Source organism: Tursiops truncatus, chromosome 17 (assembly GCF_011762595.2).
Source record: "Tursiops truncatus isolate mTurTru1 chromosome 17, mTurTru1.mat.Y, whole genome shotgun sequence".
Taxonomy (NCBI): domain Eukaryota; kingdom Metazoa; phylum Chordata; class Mammalia; order Artiodactyla; family Delphinidae; genus Tursiops; species Tursiops truncatus.
The window spans coordinates 49063786-49088393 of NC_047050.1; the positions used below are offsets into that span (position 1 = coordinate 49063786).

A 24608-nucleotide genomic window follows, 5' to 3' on the forward strand; every position below is an offset into this window, starting at 1 on the left:
TCTTTGATCAGGGATGTCCAAGTTAGGGGATAGATAGTAGCAGCTCTCCAGGGAGCCTCATCACCTGTGCCATCCATAAGGTGGATGAACTTCCCTTCTTGATCACTCACTTGATTCCTGTGGGCTTCCCAAGTGGCTAGTGGGTCTGAAGAGGGATGACCACCTGTGGTGCCGTTGCTCCTGCCAAGGGAATGACAGTGGGGAAGCCACTTCCTCTTATAGGTGGAATGTAAGAGATGGTCCGGGTTCGGCTCTATCTGTAAGTACTGTTTCCATCTGAATAAGGAATTCTCTGGCTATAGCGAGCCTTCAGCATTCTGCCCCCATGACCCAAGGCAGAACGGTCAGTTGGGCATGGGGAGTCACAGGCTCAGGGCTTGTGAGAGCCTCCACCTCCAGAAGGTTCAGTATGTGGACAGCATTTGCTGCTGTAATGGAGTGTAGTATGGGGCTGAGGAGGGCAGTTTCTTGTACCAGAAGCATATGGGCAACTATGGCCATCTTGGATAATCTAGAAACTCTAGGCAGCATGAGAGGAGGTTGCCAAAGCCTCAAAAGTGGCAAAGTCTCTGTGGACGCCAGTGAGAGTGCCTGTCATATAGCAATTTGAATAGATTCTAGCGTCTTTTTTGTTGGAGGACAGCATTTAGAATGAAACAATTTGTAAGTAACAGCATGAATAAGCCTACCATCAGTTACAGGTTATGCTGGAATTGAGACATCTGATTCAATCTGAGTCACTCAGATAGTCTTGGCCAAGACACACAACCCAGGCCCACTTTAAGGGGAGCCCTATTCCCATATTCTTAACAAGAATTTTTTTTTTTTTTTTTTGCGGTACGCGGGCCTCTCACTGTTGTGGCCTCTCCCGTTGTGCAGCACGGGCTCCGGACACGCAGGCTCAGTGGCCATGGCTCATGGGCCCAGCCGCTCCGCGGCATGTGGGATCTTCCCGGACCGGGGCATGAACCCATGTCCCTGAATCGGCAGGCGGACTCTCAACCACTGCGCCGCCAGGGAAGCCCTCATTCCCATATTCTTGCCCCTAATGTCAGTTATTGAAACTTGTGACTTAGGTAGGTTATATCTATACCAGGCTTGGTAGGACTCTACAAATGCAACAGCGTGCAGGACAGCTCAAAATGCCAGCTTGCCAGGGGGCAGCAGCAGAACTCAAAGCTCGTGCTAGTTGGCAGACAGCTGCTCAGGGTGCACGTTTACCACAGGCAGATGATCCAGTAAGCAAACCAAATGCAAGAGAACAAAGACCCCCAGGTGGCGGTCATCTAATCCCTAGAGGGTCATCTTTACAGCACCAGTTGTATTGTGGTGGCCTCGTGGCAGGCGGGATCAACCTCACTCACATGTGGTTCACATGTTGAGAAGGGTGTTGTCATACATGCACCAAGAGGATAAGATAAGCTTTATTACTCAGATAGTGGGATCATTCAGAATGGCTTAAACCAAAGAGGGACAAGTGGCTTTGGTTTTTATTGTGGTTGGGGGTTGGGGCTGGGATGAAGGGTTTGTGTGGTTTGAATTCCCCCACTTGTGCCAGAGGTTTTCTTATGGGCTTGCCCAGATATGGGGCAAGAGGGAGGAGAGGGGGGATGGGATTTGAAAGCAGTCAGCATCCAAGAGCAAGAATAAAGTCAGACTCTTTATTATAGTACGTACAACATAGTTCTGTTTCTATTGAAAGAATTAGGTCTAACCTGAATACTCAAGAAGAGCGTTGGGTAAATAATTTGTAGATCCATGCAATGGAATATTGTGAGGCTAGAAATATTGTTAGGTGAGGAAATTAAGTTATGCTGTATAATTCTATTTTAGTGTATATCCAAACATACATCTAAACATGCATACACACATATAATTAGAGGTAAATACACCGAAATGTTAACAGTATTTACTTATGTAGGATTACGATGGTTTTCATTCTGATTTTATTTGCCTTTTCCTTTAATTTATATTAAAGGAATATTAAAAAGAAGTGTGGGGCTTCCCTGGTGGTGCAGTGGTTGGGAGTCCGCCTGCCGATGCAGGGGACGCGGGTTCGTGCCCCGGTCCGGGAGGATCCCGCGTGCCGCGGAGCGGCTGGGTCCATGAGCCACGGCCGCTGAGCCGGCGCGTCCGGAGCCTGTGCTCCGCAACGGGAGAGGCCACAGCAGTGAGAGGCCCGCGTACCGCAAAAAAAAAAAAAAGTGTGTAATACTTTTTTTAAATAAGGGATTTTGGGGGAGGGTGTGGGACAAGCGGTTTTTTCTTGAAAACTTTGGTTTAATGTCATTTCGAGCCATGAGGCCACAGGTAGAGTTGAGGTGAGAGTTGGCTTTGCTGCATGTGGATTGGGTCCTTCTGCCTGTGTGTTTCATCATTTTGTTTGTCTAGTTTAAAGATGATCCAGGTGGCCAAAAATGCTATGTTGTGTAAATAGCTTTGCTACATGGTCTGCTTAATTCTGATTTACCATGGTTCAGAACATCTTGAATTACTTTTGTATTTATTTTGTAAACCCACCAAATTTCAGAGGTAGAAAGATAAGATTATTCAGAATTACTATGGTAAATTACTTTCCCCTCCACTTTTTCAGTGCCTTGCCTAGAAATGGTAACATCTTTATAATAAAGTTATTGAATTCTGATGATTGAGTAGAGTGAAAATGTGGTCCATGATACTACTTGTTAGTAAAGAGCATAATTTGTAAAGGACATGAACATTTCATAGCACGAATGAAGGCTAACAAATGAGGATAATTAAAAATTGTCCTAAAAACTATCCAGACTTTGCATGTTTGAAAAGAGCATTGCTTTCTCTTGAAAATGAATTACTATGTTAAAACATAAAAGATCAATAAACATTTGTTAATGCTTCATCGTAAGTACTGAAAAAAAAGAATATGTTTAAAAGTTGTTTTAGTAGACCATCTAAAATCAAGTCTTTATTATGTGGTTTTCCTTTCATTATCAGAATATTAGTTAAATATATAACAGTGTCAGTGGGTAATACTGTAGAGCCTTCTAAGTCTGAAAAAAAAGAGGGTTCATTGAATTCAAAACCGTTGGCAATAATTACACGTATTACATTCTGATTGTTTTAAAATTGATAATGTACATAATGTGTATTTACCGTTTAAACATACTATTCCATAAATCAGAAAACGTATTCTCCAATTGCCAAATATAAAGAATTTGTATAACATAGTTTCCAGAGAGGTGAGTGTTGTAAGACTGGGAGAAGAAAGGACATGCATTACTTGGCTATTACTTGGCCACACGGCCTGAGTCTTCACCCATATTGTTCGTCTATCCATTGCTTTTAAAAATTCATTCCTCTAATAACTCTTACTGAACAGCTATTACGTTCCAGCCTTGAGTTGGGGGTCAAAGTATCTTCTTTGATGAAACTTATACCTGTTTATATAATTTCAGCCTTTTTATTTTATTTTTGGCTGCGTTGGGTCTTCGTTGCTGTACGCGGGCTTTCCCTAGTTGCGGCGAGTGGGGGCTACTCTTCCGTTGTGGTGCACGGGCTTCTCATTGCAGTGGCTTCTCTTGTTGCGGAGCATGAGCTCTAGGTGCGTGGGCTTCAGTAGTTGTGGCATGCAGGCTCAGTAGTTGTGGCTTGTGGGCTCTAGAGCGCAGGCTCAGTAGTTGTGGTGCACAGGCTTAGTTGCTCTGCGGCATATGGGATCTTCCCGGACCAGGGCTCGAACCCGTGTCCCCTGCATTGGCAGGATTCTTAACCACTGAGCCACCAGGGAAGTCCCTAATTTCAGCCTTATTACAAATCTTCAAAAGAAGTATCTGTAGTTGACTGATGGGCAGGGCTATCCTCCACTTCATTTTCTCAGCCTCCTCATAGCTAAGACGTGGGCACTTTGACCCCAGGCTTTGAATGGGAAGAGCAGGTCCTGATGAAGCAGAGCCCATAAGAAAAAAATCTGTACTTGTGACTGGTGGAAGCAGCGGGGATAGAAGGGGAAATCCATTTTCCTGATGTGGCATGGCATCCTAGAGGTAAGCTGAGGTGTCTGCCAGTGGTGGCTACTGTGGAGGTGGTCAGCCTCTGAGCATGGTTCTCTGGTCTTCCCTGAGATCCTGTGAACCACATTATAATAGCCTTTAGCTAAAGTCTTATGGGTTTTGTTTCTGTTTTTGGCTAAAATCAGCTAGAGTCAGTGTCTGTTGCTTGCATCTAAGAATCTAAGTCATTTAACATTATTAATCTTATTTTACCAAGGGAGAGACAAAATCTAAAAATATGACTAAGATCTGTTTGTCTGCAAAGCCCATGCTCTTGTTAATATGTCATGCTGTAGAGGTGGCTTCTCTTGCAGAAAAGCTGCTTCTGTGTCCAATTTTCCAACCTGCTGGAAAATCACTCAAGGCTTATTATAGCTTATATGCCCTTCTGCAATGGCACCTCTAATGAGGGCAGGAATAGGCTTTATCGTCTTAACCTGGGTTTTGTCTGTGGTGCTGAAACAATCTTCAATTCATTCAATTTAGTAGGAAAAACAGTACGAAACATGACTGTACAAATAAAGCTCTGCATTGTGGAAGTGGCTAAGTTGACTTATTGCATATTTTAGTTTTCAGGTCTTTGTTTTGCTATTAAGTATAAAATAGCACTTTTAAAGTAAAACCTGGTCATCTTCTATCAGAGAGGGCAAGGCTGTTTGAAGTGGACGGCGGTAACATTGGCTCGTTCCACACACTCCTGCTGTTATGTAGAACATGCTCTCAAGATTTATGTTTGTTTTGAAGTTAATTAGCCCAATGTAAACCTTATGTACTTTTGATTAATGGGCTTCACACTGGTGGGCCCTGATATGCATGCATGATCTAATGCTGACACGGAAATGGGATGACCTAGACTGGTGGAGGGAGGAGGGCTGGCGCGTCTGAGGAAGGAGCGGGTGGGAGGTCTTGCCATGAGGTGGCACTCCGTTCTCTTTGTTCCCAATTAAATGCAAACAAAAACCTGAGTACATTTTACAGTCTCAGAGGAAAAATTTGTGTTTCGCAACCCCCGTGGTGATTTCATGATGTATCAGGTTCATGTCTGAGCTCATTTCTGACAGTTACAATATATGATCTGTTCTTTTTGGGTTTTTTTTTTTTTTTTAGCTTCGCAGGGTGTATTTTGTGAAATTCCGATGGTTGTTATGTCTCTTTTTTATGTACCAGAGCCCTTCTTGAGTAAATAGTTTTTCAGATTCTGTCCTTCACCCTTCTCCTTCCCAAATTGACTACTTAGCCCTTGGGGTGGTCCGAGGTGGTGGGGATGAGGGAAGGTTTCAGATCATCATCAAAGCCCCAGAGTTATTTTCAGGTCCTTGTTGGGCTCTGCTTCATGGTAACTGTTGTCCATGAGATCGCTGCTTAACCTGCTGGCTCTGCTTCTAAAGCCCGTGGCTGGATTAAACCCAGGCTCTGGTTCTCCTCCATTGCACCATTCCATTGTATATACTGTCGGGTGGCCGCTCCCTGTGGGTCGGCTTCCACAGGCCAAGATGGGAAACAAGGCAAAAGCCCTTCCACTTTCAGTTTTCCCCTCAACCTATCAAATATGCCTCCAGCCCCAACCTAAGATTTTGGCTTAAAGTGGGGAGGAGGTCTTGACCCCTCCTTACCTCTAAATCTTTTCCTCTTTCCGTAATCTTCTAGGCTTGGAAGAAACTTCTTTCTCTTTCCCAAGATGACATCTGTCCTGTCACCTTCTCTGGGCCATAATGGTTGATCAAACTGTTAAAAAATAAAGAGACTGGCTTATTTTAAGAGAAGTTCCAAAAATTTTATGGAATGTAAAATCCCATGTGTATGTGTGCATTTAGTTCTATTGTAATGGGATACATACATAATATTTTCCTGCACCTTGTAGTTGTAACTTAATAACATATCATGCACACGGTTCTTTGGGGGAAGTATGTGTACTTACACACTTTAAAGAATTTTTTAAAAAGGAGACAAGACTCCAGAAGTAAAGTGGTAGTTACTGGCCTTTCTCTTCCCTACCCACTGTCCTGTTCCCCAGAGGGAAACATTTTTATCTTTTTATATAATTCTGTTTACATTTTTCTGATCATTATTTCTATATCACTAGATAGTACAGTATCATTGCGAGGAAGGAAGCTGTCAGCCTGCACGGAACTCCTCCACTCCACCTGGAGGTGAGCTTAGAGTTGAGTCCAGGGGTTATGGGCTGATGCATCACTTGTACCTGTTACACTGTCTCTATGATGACTTAGAACCATCTATTTCTTTTTGAGAACTCATTACATGCTAAATGTATGGTTATGATTAAATTTACTCTAGCATTTGAATTAAGCATGTCCAATTGTTTGCAGATGTCTTAAAATGTCAAAACCACAACATTTATAATGAAGATTACCTATCTATAATCGGTATGTGTTACTGATAAATTGAACGCATTACTCATGGGACGGGATCAAAGCTTTGTCTCTCAATGCCCCTTTTGACTTTATTCAGTAGAGGGAAAACTTTCCTCAGCTACTCAACAGAGCTATTGAAATAATAGAACGTCCTGGAGTCAATTTATGTCAGAAAACAATCACATTTTAAAAGCTAAAAGCATGTTGTCCAAGCTATTAACACTTGAGTCTTTATTCAAAGACATATCTTCTCACCTTCTCCCAGCTAAGACCCAGGGTGTAATGATATCTACAGTCGTTCTTATTCTATCCTCCACGGGATGTTCTTTACCCCATCAGTGACAAGGCATGGGAAGAGAGGAGAGCTAACAGGACCCAGATGTTGTCTGGATGGCTTTGTGTCCTCTGAACTTGGCATGGTTAAAGCCTCCTCTTTCTCTGTGGTTCCTTTCTTTGGCTCTTTTGAGAATCCCAAGTGGGAGACCACTTACCTGCTGTTTCCTTTGACCCAGCAGACTGATTGTCCACTCTGACTAGTGACTTGAGTCTCTTTCTGCAGCCTCTAGGAACTTGCTTCCATCTCTAACTTCTTGCATCTTCTAGTTTTCTCTCCAAATAGAACATTCTCCAGCCTACTGCCAAACATTCCTCCATCTTCTATCCCCACCAGCACCCTGGTTCACTATGCTTCCAACTTCAGGGGTCACAGATTAAGCTCTCTGCAGAGCCTAACAGGAATCCCTCCCCACCAGAGCTTGAGGGGAGGGGCCACCTCTGCAAGTCCTCCACCTTAGGGAGCAGGTCTTGCAGCGCTATGTGGCGGTCTCCAAAACTCCTCTTCACACGATTATCTCCTCACATCATATCTCCTTTCCACTCTGGCCTCCTTGATGTTCTTCATCTGGCCATGGTGTTCAAAGAGTCATGGACAAGGTTTTGACTTCGGTTTTGTAAGTTCTGTATTTTTATCTGGCATTTCACCTTTGTAAATTTTATTTTTATCTTTGTAATCTATTTAAAAATGTAAAAATAACACATCGTCACATACTTTTTTCATTCAGGTCACCAATCCTTTCTTACACAGTGAGTTGATTATAGTTCACTAGCTTGTAGTTTTTAGATACAAGTCTCAATTCATCTCATCCTGTTTTCATTTACCTGCATTATTTAGGACGCTTTGCTTTCTAACTAAAAAAAAACACCTAAAGTTGGCTTATGCAACACTTTATGATGACAGCTCTTCCATGGAGGTGAAAGGCATGAAGGCAGCTTGGCCTTAGGGTAGCTTGAGCCAGGAAGAAGGTGATAGAGAGCCTAGGGAATAGTCTCATTCTATTCTATTTATACACACACACACACACACACACCCCCCCATATGTGTGTGTGTGTATATGAATTTTTTCTCTCTTTCTCTGCAGACAGGCTGGCTGGCTTTGTTATCAGCAACATAGTGGGAAGAAATAATGGTGCTCAAGTTCATATGCGATAATCCTAGTTGCAAAGAAAGATATCTCTTATTTCTAGAAAATGGATCCTGATTGGCCCATCTTTGGTCAAGTGTTCATTTCTTGTTCCCATAAAGAGGGATAGTAGTAAAATAATAGAAACATAGTTGCTACCAGGAGCCCAACATTCTGGACTGGGGTTGGTGAACAGCAAATACACTAAAGCTGGCCACTGTGACATCTATGATGATTTTTCTTGTTGAATTGGCTGCCATCTAACTGTCACTGTAATTACTGAATACCTTTTCAATATTAGTTTCTATGGCGGCTGTAACAAATTACAACAAACCTCGTTGCTTAAAACAACAAAAATTTATTACCTTGCAGTTCTGTAGGTCAGAAGTCTGAAATGGGACTCACTGGACTAAAATCAAGGTATTTGCATGGCTGTATTCCTTCTGGAGGTTCTAGGGGAGAATCAGTTTCCTTGCCATTTCCGATGTTTAGAGGCTGCCCACATTCCTTAGTTCATTGCCCCCTTTCATCTTCAAAGACAGAAATAGCTTGTTGAGTCCCTTTCAGTCTGCATCACTTTGACACTCACTGTCTTGCCTCCCTCTTTCACTTATAAGGACCTTTGTGATTACGTTGGATCCACCTGCAACACAGAATAATCACCCCATCTCAAGATCCTTAACTTAATCACATCTGCAAAGCTTTTTTTTTTAATTTTTTTTTTATTTTTATGTAAGGTAACAAAGAGAATCACAGGTTCAGAGAACTGGAATGCAGATATCTTTGTGGAACCATTATTCTGCCTACCACAACTTTCATTTGTCTACATTTTTCCTGACTTCTCTGTATATGTTGTACTTGACCCTGTGCTTAATGTTTCTTCTTTCTCCTTCCTCTCTTCATGGCTACTTTTCTTTAGTTGGTCACCTGCAGCCTACACAGACAAAAAATGATTTTCTATTGCTTTATTTATTCTACTCTGCCACTCTACTGATACTACAGGAGCTTACTAAGTATTTATTAGATGGACTTGTAGGTGAAAATTACATATCAAATAGATCTTGAGAGTGTATATTCTTGCAAGTTGCTGAGACTTCTAAAGGAGCAGAAGGCTAATGAGATAAAGAGATAATAAGAGAAAGCTAATTTTAAAGGGAACATTCTTATTGGGAAAGGAAGGAGACACTGGTTGTATGGTGACGAGGAAAAGTGGTAACTTGAAAGTGAAAGAAAAATGATACTCTGGCATTATGTGATTTTTCCCAAAGCTAGTCAATTAAGGAACCAACAACAATATAATTAATAATTTTAGTTATGAATAAAATCAGGAGGGTCAGACAAATTAATAATATATATTTATATGGCTAGTAAAAAATGAAAATACTGGCTATCATTTATTGGAAACTTAGTACGTGACAGGTGTTGCATTAAATGCCCTATGTATACAATCATAATAATTATCCTGACAGCTTAGGTATTATCATTATTCCCCCTTGTAACTGGGAGACTGAGAGTTAGCCAGATTATGTGAGTTTTCCAGAATCACGCCAGTTGTAGGTAGAGGAATTTGGATTTAAACCCGTGTAGTTCAATTATACTCCACAGCATCCCTAAAATACATTTCAAACCCCCCACTAATTGCCCTCCTCCCCACTTTATCCACCCTACAACCATACAGATAAAAACATCAAGGTATGGGGAGCTCAAGAGACTTTCCCAAGGCCACCCAATTTTTGACAGAGCTAGAACCTAAGAGTCTAGGTTCTCTGATACCCAGTTCAAGGATGGTAAGTCTTAGGTATCAGCAGGAGAAAAAAAAAAAAAAGAAAGAAAGATAAATGAAGAAGTGAAAAAAAGAAATGAAGTAGAAGAGTGGGAAAAAGCTAAGAGTGGAAAGGACAATTTAAGTTGAATAAAACTTAAAAGTACTCATGGTGGGCACTGGTAGATGCTGCTCTGTTTCCCTGCTACCGACCTAGAATACTTGCATCCTATTCAGCTGACCAAATATTCCTGAGCTCCCACTATTTCCTGTTCTTTCCCAATGGGCTGAAAGCTAAACTGTGTTGTTTTTGCATACTCATGAGCCATTGATGATGACTAAGTTGTATGGTCAGGTAGGGGGTCATTAAGATCAGATCATAAGGGCATACTCATAAGGAGATCCCCTATGGAAACAAATTGGCATTACCTAGACCTTGATTGAATGCAATTAGATGGACATAAATTTGGATGCTCTTTTCCATTAGATGGTACCTGATAGTCACTGATTACAAGAGCAGCTCTAACCTCATCTTTGCTTTGAAGACATGCTTCTCTGCTTCTGGGGTTACTTTTGGTGTGAAATGATAATGACCCAATTCCTGGAGAGTTCAGTGCTCCAGAAAAAAAGACAAACAATTGGGACTTCCCTGGCAGTCCAGCAGTTAAGGCTCCGCACTTCCACTGCAGGGGGTGTGAGTTCAATCCCTGGTCGGGGAACTAAGGTTCCTCACGCCGCATGGCGTGGCCAAAAAAAAAAAGACAAACAATCTGGCTCGTCCTCAAGGCTGAAGGCCTGATGATCCCAGGAAGGGTGAGAAGTTAAAGGATGTGTAACTTCTTCTCCCTCTGCAATTTATATATGGATAGATAGCCCCATACTGCTTCTTAAAACTGTCCCAGGAAGTAGCCCAGAGTGAAAACTTGTCAAAAAAAGTTGACAAAAATATTGTACATCCCCTTGATGGGAGGATGTAAATTTAATAAGCCTCTGGAAACGGGGTGTCACCTGAGACAAACCCGCATGTCTTCCAGATAATCTTACTCACAAGCTAGCAGCGGTTCCTCAACAGGTCTCTCATACGCAACCTCTGCAGGCAATTGGTGTCAGAGAATAGAATGTTTTGCTTGCCAGTAAGACCAGATAAAATGGTGATCTCAGCTCTTGTCTAACTCCTTTATAAATGCATGAGGTGGCTGGAATCTAGGTCCCTTTCCAGGAGGGAATGTGTCTGTCCACGATGTGTCTATTCATGACTGATTCTAGCACACCTCTCCATGAGTGGGGACAGTGGGATAATACAGGCTTAGTCCTATGACTGTAAGATTTTATAGCGTTTGCCGTCACCCCTTGTTTGGTGAATGATGGTCTTGATATCATTCTCTATCTAGAATGTGAGAAATATACCATTTTTAGTTTCTGATCCCACAAGTTTGTCTGGGGTTCTTTGAAACTCTCCACATTGAGCTCATCTTTACCCAGATCTATCTACATAAAATACAAAGAGTCATTATATGGTCTGGCTAGGTGGAGGTCAAGGCACTGGGAGTCAAGGAAGATGTGTTTTTACTCATGACACATGTTTCAAGGATGATGTGTTTTTACTCATGACACATGTTCCAAATCCATACTAGAGGTTCTCAAGTGGAAACATGAGCGCTAAATCTGGCCTATTAGGACCAACATATGGTGATTAATTTTTTTTTTTAGTTATTTTTTTTAATTGGAGTATAGTTGCTTTACATTGCTGTGCTGTACAGCAAAGTGAATCAGCCATACGTATATATATATATACCCTCTCTTTTTGATTTACTTCCCATTTAAGTCACCACAGAGCAGCGAGTACAGTTCCCTGTGCTATGCAGTAGGTTCTCATTAGTTATCTATTTTATACATAGTAGTGTATATATGTCAATCCCAATCTCCCAATTCATTCCACCCCCCTGTCCCCTTTGGTAACCATACATTTGTTCTCCACATCTGTGTCCCTATTTCTGCTTTGCAACTAAGATCATCTGTACCATTTTTCTAGATTCCACATATATGCATTATTATACGATATTTGTTTTTCTCTTTCTGACTTACTTCACTCTGTATGACAGTCTCTAGGTCCATCCACATCTCTGCAAATGACACAATTTTGTTCCTTTTTATGGCTAATATTCCATTGTATATATTGTACCACATCTTCTTTATCCATTCCCTTGTTGATGGACATTTAAGTTGCTTCCATGTCCTGGCTGTTGTAAATAGTGCTGCAATGAACATTAGGATTCATGGAGCTTTTTGAATTATGGTTTTCTCTGGGTATATGCCCAGCAGTGAGATTGCTGGATCATATGGTAATTCTATTTTGAGTTTTGTTGGGGTTTTTTTTGCGGTACGCGGGCCTCTCACTGTTGTGGCCTCTCCCGTTGCGGAGCACAGGCTCCGGACGCGCAGGCCCAGCAGCCATGGCTCACAGGCCCAGCCGCTCCACAGCATGTGGGATCTTCCCGGACCGGGGCACGAACCCGTGTCCCCTGCATCGGCAGGCAGACTCTCAACCACTGCGCCACCAGGGAAGCCCTATTTTGAGTTTTTTAAGGAACCTCCATACTGTTCTCCACAGTGGCTGTACCAGTTTACATTCCCACCAACAGTGTAAGAGGGTTCCCTTTTCTCCACACCCTCTCCAGCATTTATTGTATGTAGATTTTTTGATGATTAATTTTTTTAATTTAAATTTGCCATTATTCAAAAATGAGAATAGCTCATACATAAGTTAAAGTGTCTATTTGTGTGTGTATTTTTTCTTTAAAAAATCCTGAGTGGTTTCCAACACTTGATGGAACATGTCCTCTTCAGCTCAATATAGTCCCCCCTATTTTCTCTTGTCCCTTCGACATGGTACTGAGTGCCAATTGCCATATATCACCACACACACACCCTGAGATTCTCCTCATAGTTTAAAAGTATGAGAATCTAACATTTTAGCTGTAATTTCAATAAAGCTGAAATGTTTATGATTTCATCCCATGTTCTGTTGAATTTCCATAAGGAATAAAATGATTGGTAAAGAATTGATTCAGTATGGACAGAGAATGAACAGGTGAAGTTAAGCCTTATTGTTTATACTTTAACAGGGCAATGAGATACTCATTGACCAAAAAACAGTAAAGCAGTGATTTTAACTCTAAACTGCAACAGTGAAAATCAATAATTATTGCTAAAATGTCTTTTGATTTTTTTCTTTGATGGGACAGGGACTAAGAACATGTGAGAAATGTCTGAAACCCGATTTCCCAGCCATAGGCATGGCTCTATTCTTCATCTCCTGCAGCTCTGCTCAAATACTATCAGTGGAGCCTTCTCTGACCAGCCTCTTTAGAATCACAACGCTGTTTACTCCTCAGCAGTCTCTTGTTCCCTTCTCTGCTCTATTTTTCCTTCAAAGCAATTATCACCTTTTAAAATAGTACCATATGAAAAAAAATTTTGTTGCTGTTTATTATTTGCCCCCCATTCTAGTCTTAACTAGAATGTAATTTCTATGAGGACACAAATTTACATTTGTTTGGTTCATTCCCATGACCTAGAAGAGTGCCTTAAATTTAGTAGGTCTTTAATCTGTATATTTTGAATGGATAGTAGTTAAATGAAGAATCACCATTTGTTGAATGGGTAAAGAATGTGTACCGCCATTTTAACTGATAATCTAAACAAATATTTTCCAAAGCAGATGTTTCTAAGATTTGAGAGTTGTGAGCTACTTAAAAACAAATTAATTCAGTTTTTTGCTGAGTTGTTTTTTAGCATAGTACTTTTCATTGTTTAAGATGAAATAGGGGTTACTCAGGGGAGATTATGGAGGATTTTACTGCTCTTGTTATATTTTTTAACATGAAATTTTTCCTGAAGAACATTCATATTCATTTTTTGATTAGAAAAAAGGTCCATGAATATGTATTTTAGTGATTATCCTTAATGTTTGGGATTTGTGCTATCTGGAATAAGGACAAATCCTGAAGGCTGTTAACAAACGGGACATCCATCGTTACTAATTCAGTCATCTAGAATCTCAATATTTTTCATAATGGCATGCTTCCTTGCTATGTATTTACCAGGGCCAAAGAGTGAAATTGCTAAATTCAGAAAGCATCTAGGAAAATTCTGTATATATCCTAACATATTATTATAAGCAAAAGTAAGCTAGTTGGAATGAAAAGGAAACGGCACACTTAAACTTTTATTCCTTTTTACTTAATTCAGAACTTTTGTTGTTTTTCTATCTAAGATAATTTTGGCATGCATTTATTTTATTTTATCTGTATGTAATGTTACTGAGAACAGTGCTTAAGGTTTGTTCTGATTTTGAGGGCTTTCTTTTACTATATTTTATGAAACCAATAGAATATTTAAGATAACACATAATAATTAATATGAAGCCCCTTTAGAAGGGACACTAAGGTGATTTATAAACATTGTCTTAACAGTTTTATGAGATATATGTGGAGCAAATGGCTCATTTCTTCTATTTGCTGTATTTAAGTTGAATTTTTATCTCCATTCACCATATGGTATATTTTAGCTTTCTCATACATATTTTCTATGACCCACATCCCATTGAAGTAACTGGGGGAATTTGCAGAATGTGATAATGTAGGCATAGAATCTTCACAAATAGATGGCAGGAAGCAGAAAAGAAAAGAGCTTGGATCTCTCAGTTGTTAGATAAATGTGTTTAGTTCTGAATATAGTAGTAAAAGCTTGAGGAAGATACTGTTGTATTTATGGCTTTTTAAATTATAGATATAGAACAATGAAGAACTCTGGCTTTGAAGTCATAAAAGTCAATCACAATTTCGTATCATTATAATGTTGGGCTCAATTTCTCTAAGCCTCAGTTTCACCATTTATGTTATACATTTATAATACTTACTTGTTTGTCTGTTTATAAGGTCTATATCTTTAGTCTTCCCAAACCATATGAATTAGGCACTGACTCTGACTTTATGGTATTGATCAGGGAGGTCTAGTGACCTAAGACCTCATAACTAATAACTGGTAGAATCTGGGTAAGCCTGAGACAGCTTCCAATACTGCTTTCTTCTCATTATGGCCCATAGGAATTATTAGCCTTATAGGACCTGTGGCATCCAAGAGATAGAAAAATAAAGAGTTGGAATTAATGAGAGACCAAGAGACAATGAAAATAAGTGGGAGAGCAAATGAAAGAGAAGGGATAGGTCAGTCAGGGTTTAAAGAGTTTTCTTTTATTACAATTTTTTCCATTGAGAAGTAATTGACATATAACAATGTATTAGTTTCAGGTATACAACATGATTCAATATTTGTATATATTGTGAAATGATCACCACAGTTAAGTATAGTTAACATCCATCACCACACATACAGATATTTTTCTTTTCCTTGTGATGAGAACTTTTAAGATCTATGCTCTTAGCAACTTTCAAATGTACGATACAGCACTATTAATTATAATTACCATGTTGGATATTACATCCCCAGGACTTATTTTATAACTGGAAGTCTGTGGCTTTTGAACACCTTCTCCCATTTCACCCACTTCCCACCTCTGACAACAACCAATCTGTGTTCTCCCTATCTATGAGCTCTATTTTTTTTGTTTGTTTTTTGGTTTGATTTTTAGATTCCATATATAAGTGAAATCATGTGGTGTTTGTCTTTTTCCATCCTACTTCACTTAGCAAAATGCCCCGAAGGTGCATCCATGGTGTTGCAAACGGCAAGATTTCCTTCTTTTTTTATGGCTGTGTAATATTCTATTGTGTGTATTCCATTCCACACACCCCCCCCACACACCACAACTTCTTTATCCATTTATCCATTGGCTGCTTCTGTGTGTTGCCTATTGTAAATAATGCTGCAATCAACATGGGGGTATAGATATCTTTTCAAGTTAGTGTTTTCATTTTTTTGAGATAAATACACAGAAGTAGAATTGCTGGATCAGTTTTAATTTTTTTAGGAACTTACATACTGTTTTCCATAATGATTGCACCAGTTTACATTCCCACCAACAGTGAACAAGGGTTCTATTTTCTCTATATCCTCATCAACACTTGTTATTTCTTGTCATTTTGATAGTAGTTATTCTAACGATCATGAGATGGTATTTCATTGTGGTTTTGATTGGCATTTCCCTGATAAACAGTGATGTTGAATACCTTTTCATGTATCTGTTAGCCATCTATATGTCCTCTTATATGTCTATTCAGTTCCTCTGCTCATTTTTACATTGGGTTGTTTGTTTTTCTGTTGAGTTGTATGAGTTCTTTATATATTTTGGGTATTAAACCCTTATCAGATATATGATTTGCAAATATTTTCTCCCATTTGATAAATTATCTTTCCATTTTGTTGATGATTTCCTTTGCTGTGCAGAAGCTTTTTAGTTTGGTGTAGTCCCACTTGTTTATTTTTGGCTTTTGTTGCTTTTACTTTGGAGTCTAAAGATAGTTTATTGATTTGAGTAAAAATGCAGTAAATTCCAATCATGAAAGTGGAACTGTCATATTCACATTTTACTTATCCAAATTCAACTACATGTGCTCAGTATAAGAAAATCATCTATAATCACCTATTACAGAATGAACTTTATATGTTAGTTACTTTATTTGGTGCCCACCAAAAACCAAAAGCCAAAAACAAAACCAATTCAATCCCATGTTGTAGAGACAGAATGCACAAAATCACATAGTGTAGTTTATGGTTATTTAATGGGCTATTAAGCATAATTTTTACAACATGCAGTTTTCTCTTTATGCACTTATTTTAAAACATAACCCATGTTAGAGATGATTTTACTGTGGTGTTAATATAAATGGTTTTCTATGAGTTATATTTTTGCATAATTACTATAATTCATAGATTTGTACCAACCCTTTACATACTGCAAAAAGATTTAAGTAGGGCTTCCCTGGTGGCGCAGTGGTTGAGAGTCTGCCTGCTGATGCAGGGGACGCGGGTTCGTGCCCTGGTCCGGGAAAATCCCACATGCCGCGGAGCGGCTGGGCCCGTGAGCCATGGCCACTGAGCCTGAGCGTCCGGAGCCTGTGCTCCGCAACGGGAGAGGCCACAACAGTGAGAGGCCCACGTACCGCAAAAAAAAAAAAAAAAAAAAAAGATTAAGTAGTATAGAACTGGATATTTTTTTTATGGTGATATGCTTATATGTCTATTATTTCCTAGTTTGTTCATATTTATATAGCTTAGAATGTATTCATATTTTATATTCATGTGCATATAGAGACACTGTTTTCAGTGGTAGTTACTGCTCCCCCAACCCCAGAAACTGCAATGTACCTGAAATATGCATTCAACATTTATAATGAAAACAATAACACAATACAAGCTTAAAAGTGAATTGCCCTGGATTACTCATAAAGCAGAAAAACTTATGCATAGAAATGCTTTGAAAGCCTTGGAAGAAATGTGCAATCAAAATGCAAATATGTTTTCACTTAAAAAGAAAAAAATTTCTCTCTGGAAACTGGTTTACATAGGATTTGGAGTTAACATTCCAGTTTTTCATCTGATTGAAACCGTTGGCGATTTTATTTACCAATATTCTTTGGACTTAGTACCATCTGCTGTTCATTGTTGGGGCATGCAAAGTTCCTGGGATTATATATCCTCCAGCAGATTTCTTTGTTATTGTCCATTTTTGTAGGCTGTTGGTTCAACTTTTCTTGGTAGCTCCAGTATTCTTTTTGCTAAAATCTGTGTTTGGGTATAGTTCTTCCATGACCTGAATTACAAATTACTAATTTCTAGAAGAAATAACAAAGCATATGTAAATTGTCATATCTTAAATTATTCTGACATTATTAACTACATTTAACTTTTTTGCTTTTGATAACTAGATTCATTTCCCTTCCTCTCATTTTTGCTTCTTCCTTGGACTAAAATCATTTAACTTTGGTTGTTACCTAAGGTATTGTTAAGCAGTACTTTACTCCATTAGCCCATTAAATTAAGTCCTTCCTGATCTGTTGCTTATTGTAATGTGTTGATTGTGTCTCCTCTGCTACTGCTCAAAAAAGGCATACTGGAATCTAAACTCCCAATGTCTCAGAATGTGACCTTATTTGGAGATAGGGTCTTTACATAGGCAATCGAATCTCCAGAGGCTAGGAGAAAGGCCTGAAACAGATTTTTCCTTAGTGCCTGGAAAGGGAGCATGGCCCTGCTTGATCTACTTGATCACAGATTTCTAGCCTCCAAAACAGTGAGAATAAATTTCTGTTACTCAGTAAGTAGTGCTTTACTATGGCAGACCTAGTAAACTAATATTTACTAATCTTGTTGCCCATTCTATTACTTCATGTCCTCTCCTATGTTCCCAAACTTTCCCAATTCTTTGCTTTTTTTCGTTGCTATTCATCATGGGCTATCCTTCTCTCATATCAATGTATTCAAATTTTACCTTTTAAGGTCCTGTTTCTCAAATGCCAGATTGTTTATGAAAATTTCATAAACAATAAACTTCTCGTAAAATTAGGTGTGTTTTCTCCCTGATGTCCTGTTGCAAGATCCTTTGCTTAATCCCAAAGGGCTAGCTAGAGATTCTTTCTACCACCATAGTAGATATCCAGGGCCAATGTATTCTGGGAAAGTTTGTGAAATGAGTTATTTGAAGAAGACATGAGATATTCATGTGGAAACTGATATATACAGGTGCAGGTGGTAAGAAGTCCACATTTATGGTGAAATGAGTGGGAAAGTTCTTCACATCTAAACCAAGCTCCATTTCTGGATATTACCCCAGAGGCCCTAGGAAAGTTTCTTCTTTATTCTGCTTATCCTGGCTCTGCCCAGTTAGCAAAACCAATGCAAAAATGTTCTCCTATGTTTTATCCTAGTTCACTTTAATACTTAGCCTTTAATATGAAATTTATTTGGGGATGCAGTGTGATCTAATTTTCTACAAGTCAAGTTTTTCCAGCTCCACTCAAATAGAATGACCCAATTCTATTTTATTGTGCAGTGGTTCTTCTGTTGATTGATTTTGGGGTTAAGTTTATATTACTTTAATTATTGTAACTCCATAATAAATTTGAATTTTATACAAGGCACATCCCTTTAATATTTTTGTTTGTTTGTAAAACACATATTAACTAGATGTTTGTTACTCCAGGTAAATTTCAATATATTTTTATCTCTGAGTATAACCTAAAAATTTATTACAGAAAAATATCATCTTTATAGTAATTAGCATTATCATTTAATGTGAATGTTTATTCTTTAGCAAAATTTTGTAATTTTGTATACACCTAATATGTTTCTTATTGAGGTCATCTATAGTTACCTTTATTTTCTTATTTTCCTCCCATTAAATTAGAAGAATGATTATTCACTTGTGAATATTACATTTTTATTCAGATTCTTAACTCAAGTAATATTTCAATTCTAGTAAACTTCCAGCCAATTCCCTTGAGTTTCTAAGTAGAGAACTGTTGAAATAAAAGTGGCTTTTCTCACTTTTATATTTTGTTACATCTATGTTTTCTGATTTCTTATTGTAATTCACTAGAACATAAAAAAAGGAAATAAGGATCAGAATAGGAATCCTTACTAATTCCTATTTGAATGGAAATTTATTTTAACTGTTGTATTAAGCACCAGTAAGTGTGAGATTTTTATCAATTGTCTTTTTCAGTGTTTCATGAGATGACTATGAAGTCATTTTTCTTTCAAGTTCTTTTGGCTTTCACATTTGGGTCAATTTTGGTAATTTATATTAGCAAATCAGTTTTTCTATTCTTGCTATAATTTCTAATTTTAATCATGTTTTCTTTCTCCTTAATTGAATAGAAATTTGTTTCTAAATATGTTTCTATATATCTAAAATTCTATAAATAAATATTTATATATATTTACTATTTCTGTTACTTAATAGATTTCTGTTTTTATCCTTATACTTTTTTGTTTCTGAATTCTATGCATTCTTCATTATTATTTATTTTAAGACTTTTTTCATTGAGATATAATTCACATGTAACAATGTATTAATTTCAGTACAACAAAATGATCTATATTTGTATATATCGCAAAATGATGAACACAATAAGTCCAGATAACATGCATCATCATAGTTATAATTTTTTCCTTGTGATGAAAACTTTTAAGATCTACTCTTAGCAACTTTCATATATACATTATTATTAACTATAGTCATCATACTGTACATTACATACTCATGACTTATTTATTTTATAACTGAAGTTTGTATGCTTTGGCCACCTCCCATTTTGTCCACCCTCCCAACCTCTGGCACACCAATCTTTTCTCTGTATCTGTGAGTTCCAATTTTATTTGTTTTTTAGATTCCACATATAAGTGAGATCATATGGTATTTGTATTTTTTCTCACTTATTTCACTTAACACAATGCCCTCAAAGTCCATCCATGTTGTCACAAATGGCAAGATTTCCTTCTTTTCTATAGCTGAATAATATTCCATTGTATATACATACACAACCTCCTTATCCATTCATCTATCATTGGACACTTAGGTTACTTCCATGATTGGCTATTGCAAATAATGCTGCAATGAACATGGAGGAACAGATATCTTTTCCAGTTAGTATTTCTGTTCCTTTCAGTTAAGTACTCAGAAGTGGATCATATGGTAATTCTATTTTCAATTTTTGAGGAAAGTCCATACTGTTTTCCATAGTAGCTACACCAATTTACATTCCCACCAACAGTACACAAGTGTTCCCCTTTCTCTGCATCCTTGCCAACACTTGTTATTTCTCATCTTTTCAATAATAGCCATTCTAACAGGTACAAGATACTAACTCATTGTGGTTTTGATTTGCATTTCTCTAATGATTAACAATGTTGAATACCTTTTCATGTACCTGTTGGCCTTCTGTGTATCTTCTTTGGAGAAATGTCTTAATTATATCCTCTACCCATTTTTAAATCTTTTTCTAGTGTTGTTTTGTTTTGTTTTACTATTGAGTTTTTAAAAACACATTTTGGATATTAACCTGTTATCAAATATATGATTTGCAAATATTTTTCTCCCTTTCAGTAGGTTGCCTTTTCACTTAGTTCATGGTTTCTTTTGCTGTGTAGAAGCTTTTTAATTTGATGTAGCCCCACCTGTTGTTGTTGTTTGCTTTTGTTGCCTTTGCTTTTGGTGTCAAATGCAAAAAGTTGTTGCCAAAACCAAAGTCAAATAGCTCATCACCTATGTTTTCTTCTAGTTTTATGGTTTCAGGTCTTTGTTCAAGTCTTTAATCCATTTTGAGCTAGTTTTTGTGTGTGGTGTAAGATAATGGTCTAGTTTCATTCTTTTGTGTGTGACTGTCCAGTTTCCCAACAACATTTATTGAAGAGACTGTCATTTTACCATTGTATATTCTTGGTTATTTTGTCATAAATTAATTCATTATATATATGTGAGTTTATTTCTGGGCTCTCTATTCAGTTCCATTGATCTATGTGTCTGTATAAAGGCAATACCATACTGTTTTGATTACTATAGCTCTGTAATATAGTTTGAAATCAGGACGTGTGATGCCCCCAGCTTTGTTCTTCTTTCTCAAGATTGTTTTTGCTAATCAGGGTCTTTGTGGTTCCATATAAATTTTAGGTTGGTTTGTTCTATTTTTGTGAAAATGTCATTGGAGTTTTGATGGGAATTGCATTGAATCTGTAGATTAGTTGAGCAATATGAAGGTTTTAACAGTATTAATTCTTCTAATCCATTAGCATGAAATATCTTTTTGTTTCTCTTCTTCAATTTCTTTCATCAAGGCCTTAAAGTTTTCTGTGTACAGGTCTGTCACCATCTTGGTTACATTTCTTCCTAGGTATTTTGGGGGTTCTTTGGATGCAATTGTAAATGGGATTGTTTTCTTAATTTCTCTTTTTCACAGTTTGTTATTAGTATAGAGAAGTACAACAGGTTTTTGTATAAAGATTTTGTATCCAGCAACTTTACTGAATTCATTTATTCTAATATAGTGTTTTTGGTAGAGTCTTTAGGATTTTTATATATCATCTGCAAATAGTGACAGTTTTACTTCTTCCTTTTCAATTGGGATACCTTTTATTTCACTTATTTATTTATCTAATTGCTCTGTCTAGGACTTCCAGTACTATTTTTTTGTTTTTTTTTATGAATTTATTTATATTTGGCCGTTTGGGGTCTTTGTTGTTTTGCGTGGGCTTTCTCTAGTTGCAGCAAGTGGGGACTACTCTTTGTGGTGCATGGGCTTCTCATTGCGGTGGCTTCTCTTGTTGCAGAGCACGGGCTCTAGGTGCATGGGCTTCAGTAGTTGTGGCACGCAGGCTCAGTAGTTGTGGCTTGTGGGCTCTAGAGCACAGGCTCAGTAGCTGTGGTGCACGGGCTTAGTTGCTCCATGGCATGTGGGATCTTCCCAGGTCAGGGCTCAAACCTGTGTCCCCTGCTTTGGCAGATGGATTCTTAACCACTGCACCACCAGGGAAGTCCCCAATACTATGTTGAATAAGTGGCAAGAGTGGGCATCCCTGTCTCATTCCTGATCTTAGAGGAAAAGCTTTCAGCTTTTCACCATGGAGTATGTTAGCTGTGGGCTTGTTTTATACGGCTTTATTATGTTGAGGTGTGCTACCTCTATACCCACTTAGTTGAGAGCTATTATTATAAATGGATGTTGAATTTTGTCAAATACTTTTTCTGCATCTATTAGACAAGCATATGATTTTTATCCTTCATTTGTTAAAGTGGTATATCGCATTAACTGATTTGCAGATGTTGAACCATCCTTGTATCCTTTGAATAAATCCCACTTGATCATGGCGTAGGATGCTTTTAACATGTTGTTCAATTCAGTTTGTTAATACTTTGTTGAGGAGTTTTGCATCTATGTTCATCAGGGATATTGGTCTGTAATTTTCTTGTGGCATCCTTGTCTGGTTTTGGTATCAGGGTAACATTGGCTTTGTAAAATGAGTTTCAAAGGGTTCCCTCCTGTTCTGTTGAGAAAGGCTGGTAATAATTCTTCTTTAAATGTTTGGTAGAATTCACCAGTAAAGCCATCTGTTCCTGGACTTTTGTTTGTTGGGTGCTTTTTATTACTGATTCAGTCTCCTTAGTAGTAATAAATGTGTTCAGATTTTCTATTTCTACATGCTTCAGTCAGTGGATTGTGTGTTTCTAGGAATTTATCCATTTCTTCTACTTTGTCCAATTTGTTGGTATACAATTGTTCATAGTAGTCTTTTATGATCCTTTGTATCAGTTGCAACATCTCCTGTTTCATTTCTGATTTTATTTATTTCAGTCCTTTCTTTTTTCCTTGGGGAGTTTAGCTGAAGTTTTTTCAATTTTGTTTAACTTTTCAAAAAATCAGCTAATAGCACTGCTTTTTTTTCTAGTCTCTATTATTTCATATATTTCCTTTCTGAACTTTGTTATTTCCTTTCTTCTACAGGCATACCTCAGGAGATTTTGTGACTTTGGTTCCAGATCACTGCAATAAAGAGAATATCACAATAAAGTGAGTCACATGGATTTTGGGGTTTCCCAGGGCACATGGAAGTTATGTTTACACTCTATCTTAGTCTATTAAGTGTACAATAGAATTGTGTCTTAAAAAACAAAGTATATATCTTAATTAAAAAATACTTTATTGCTAAAAAATGCTAAACATCATCTGAGCCTTCAGCAGGTTATAATCTTTTGCTGGTGGGGATTTAAAATATTGTGAGAATTACCAAAATCTGACACAGAGACACAAAGTGAACAAATGCTTTTGGAAAAATGGCACAGATAGATTTGTTTAGTGCAACATTGCCACAAACCTTTAATTTGTAAAAAATGCAATATCCATGAAGTTCAATAAAGTGAAGCTCAATAAAATGAGCTGTGCCTGTACTACCTTTGGGCTTCAATTGTTCTTTTTCTAGTTCCTTGAAGTATAAAGTTAAGTTGTTTATTTGAGATTTTTCTTATTTCTTGGTCTAGGCATTTATCACTAGGAACTTTCATCTTAGAATGGCTCTGCTGCATCCCATAAGTTTTGGTATGTTGCTTTTATATTTTCATTTGTCTCAAGATTTAAAAAATTTCTCTTTTGATTTCTTCTTTGACCTTCTACTCAGCAGCATGTTGTTTAATTTCTACATATTTGTAAATACTCCACTTTTATTTTAAAAAATTTTTTTAACATCTTTATTGGAGTATAATTGCTTTACAATGGTGTGTTAGTTTCTGCTGTATAACGAAGTGAATCAGCTATACATATACCTATATCCCTATATCTCCTCCCTCTTGCATCTCCCTCCCACCCTCCCTATCCCACCCCTCTAGGTGGACACAAAGCACTGAGCTGATCTCCCTGTGCTATGCAGCTGCTTCCCACTAGCTATCTATTTTACATTTGGTACCACTTTTATTCTTGTAATTGACTTCTAATTTCATACCAATGAGGTCAGAAAAGATGCTTGATAGGATTTCAGTCTTCTTAAATTTATTAAGACTTGTATTGTGGCCTAACTTATGATCTCTCCTGGAGAAAGTTCCATGTGCCCTTGAGAAAAATGTGTATTCTGTTGCTTTTGTATGGAATGTTCTGAAAATATCTGTTAAGTCCATTAGATCTAACATGTTGTTTAAGGCCAATGTTTCCTCATTGATTTTCTAACAGGATCATCTATCCATTGGTGAAAGTGGGGTATTAAAGTCCCTTACTATTATTGTACTATCTATTTTTCCATTTAGGTCTGTTAATATTTGCTTTATATACTTAGATGCTCTTATGTTGGGTGCATAGATATTTATAAATGTTATATCCTCTTCTTGAATTGAGCCCTTTATTATCATGTAATGACCTTCCTTGTATCTTTTTAAAGTCTTTGTCTTAAAGTCTATTTTGTCTAATACCAGTATGCTGCCCCAGATTTCTGTTGGTTTCCATTTGCATGGAATATCTTTTTTCATACCTTTATTTTCAGTCTGTGT

General features: G+C 37.7%; 2 long non-coding RNA genes across 5 annotated transcripts in view; one reads left to right on the top strand and one right to left on the bottom strand.

Moving 5' to 3' along the window:
- LOC141276926 (uncharacterized) overlaps window positions 1–24608 on the top strand; it is a 242375-nt gene that overhangs the window by 182767 nt on the left and 35000 nt on the right. For all 4 annotated transcript variants that reach the window (XR_012327307.1, XR_012327306.1, XR_012327309.1 and 1 more), the window contains exons 5-6: window positions 23080–23145; window positions 23613–23670. This is a non-coding gene — a long non-coding RNA (uncharacterized lncRNA). The remainder of the gene's footprint in view (window positions 1–23079; window positions 23146–23612; window positions 23671–24608) is intronic.
- Window positions 14859–24608, bottom strand: part of LOC141276928 (uncharacterized) — a 199844-nt gene continuing 190094 nt past the window's right edge. The window contains exon 6 of the long non-coding RNA XR_012327311.1: window positions 14859–17415. This is a non-coding gene — a long non-coding RNA (uncharacterized lncRNA). The remainder of the gene's footprint in view (window positions 17416–24608) is intronic.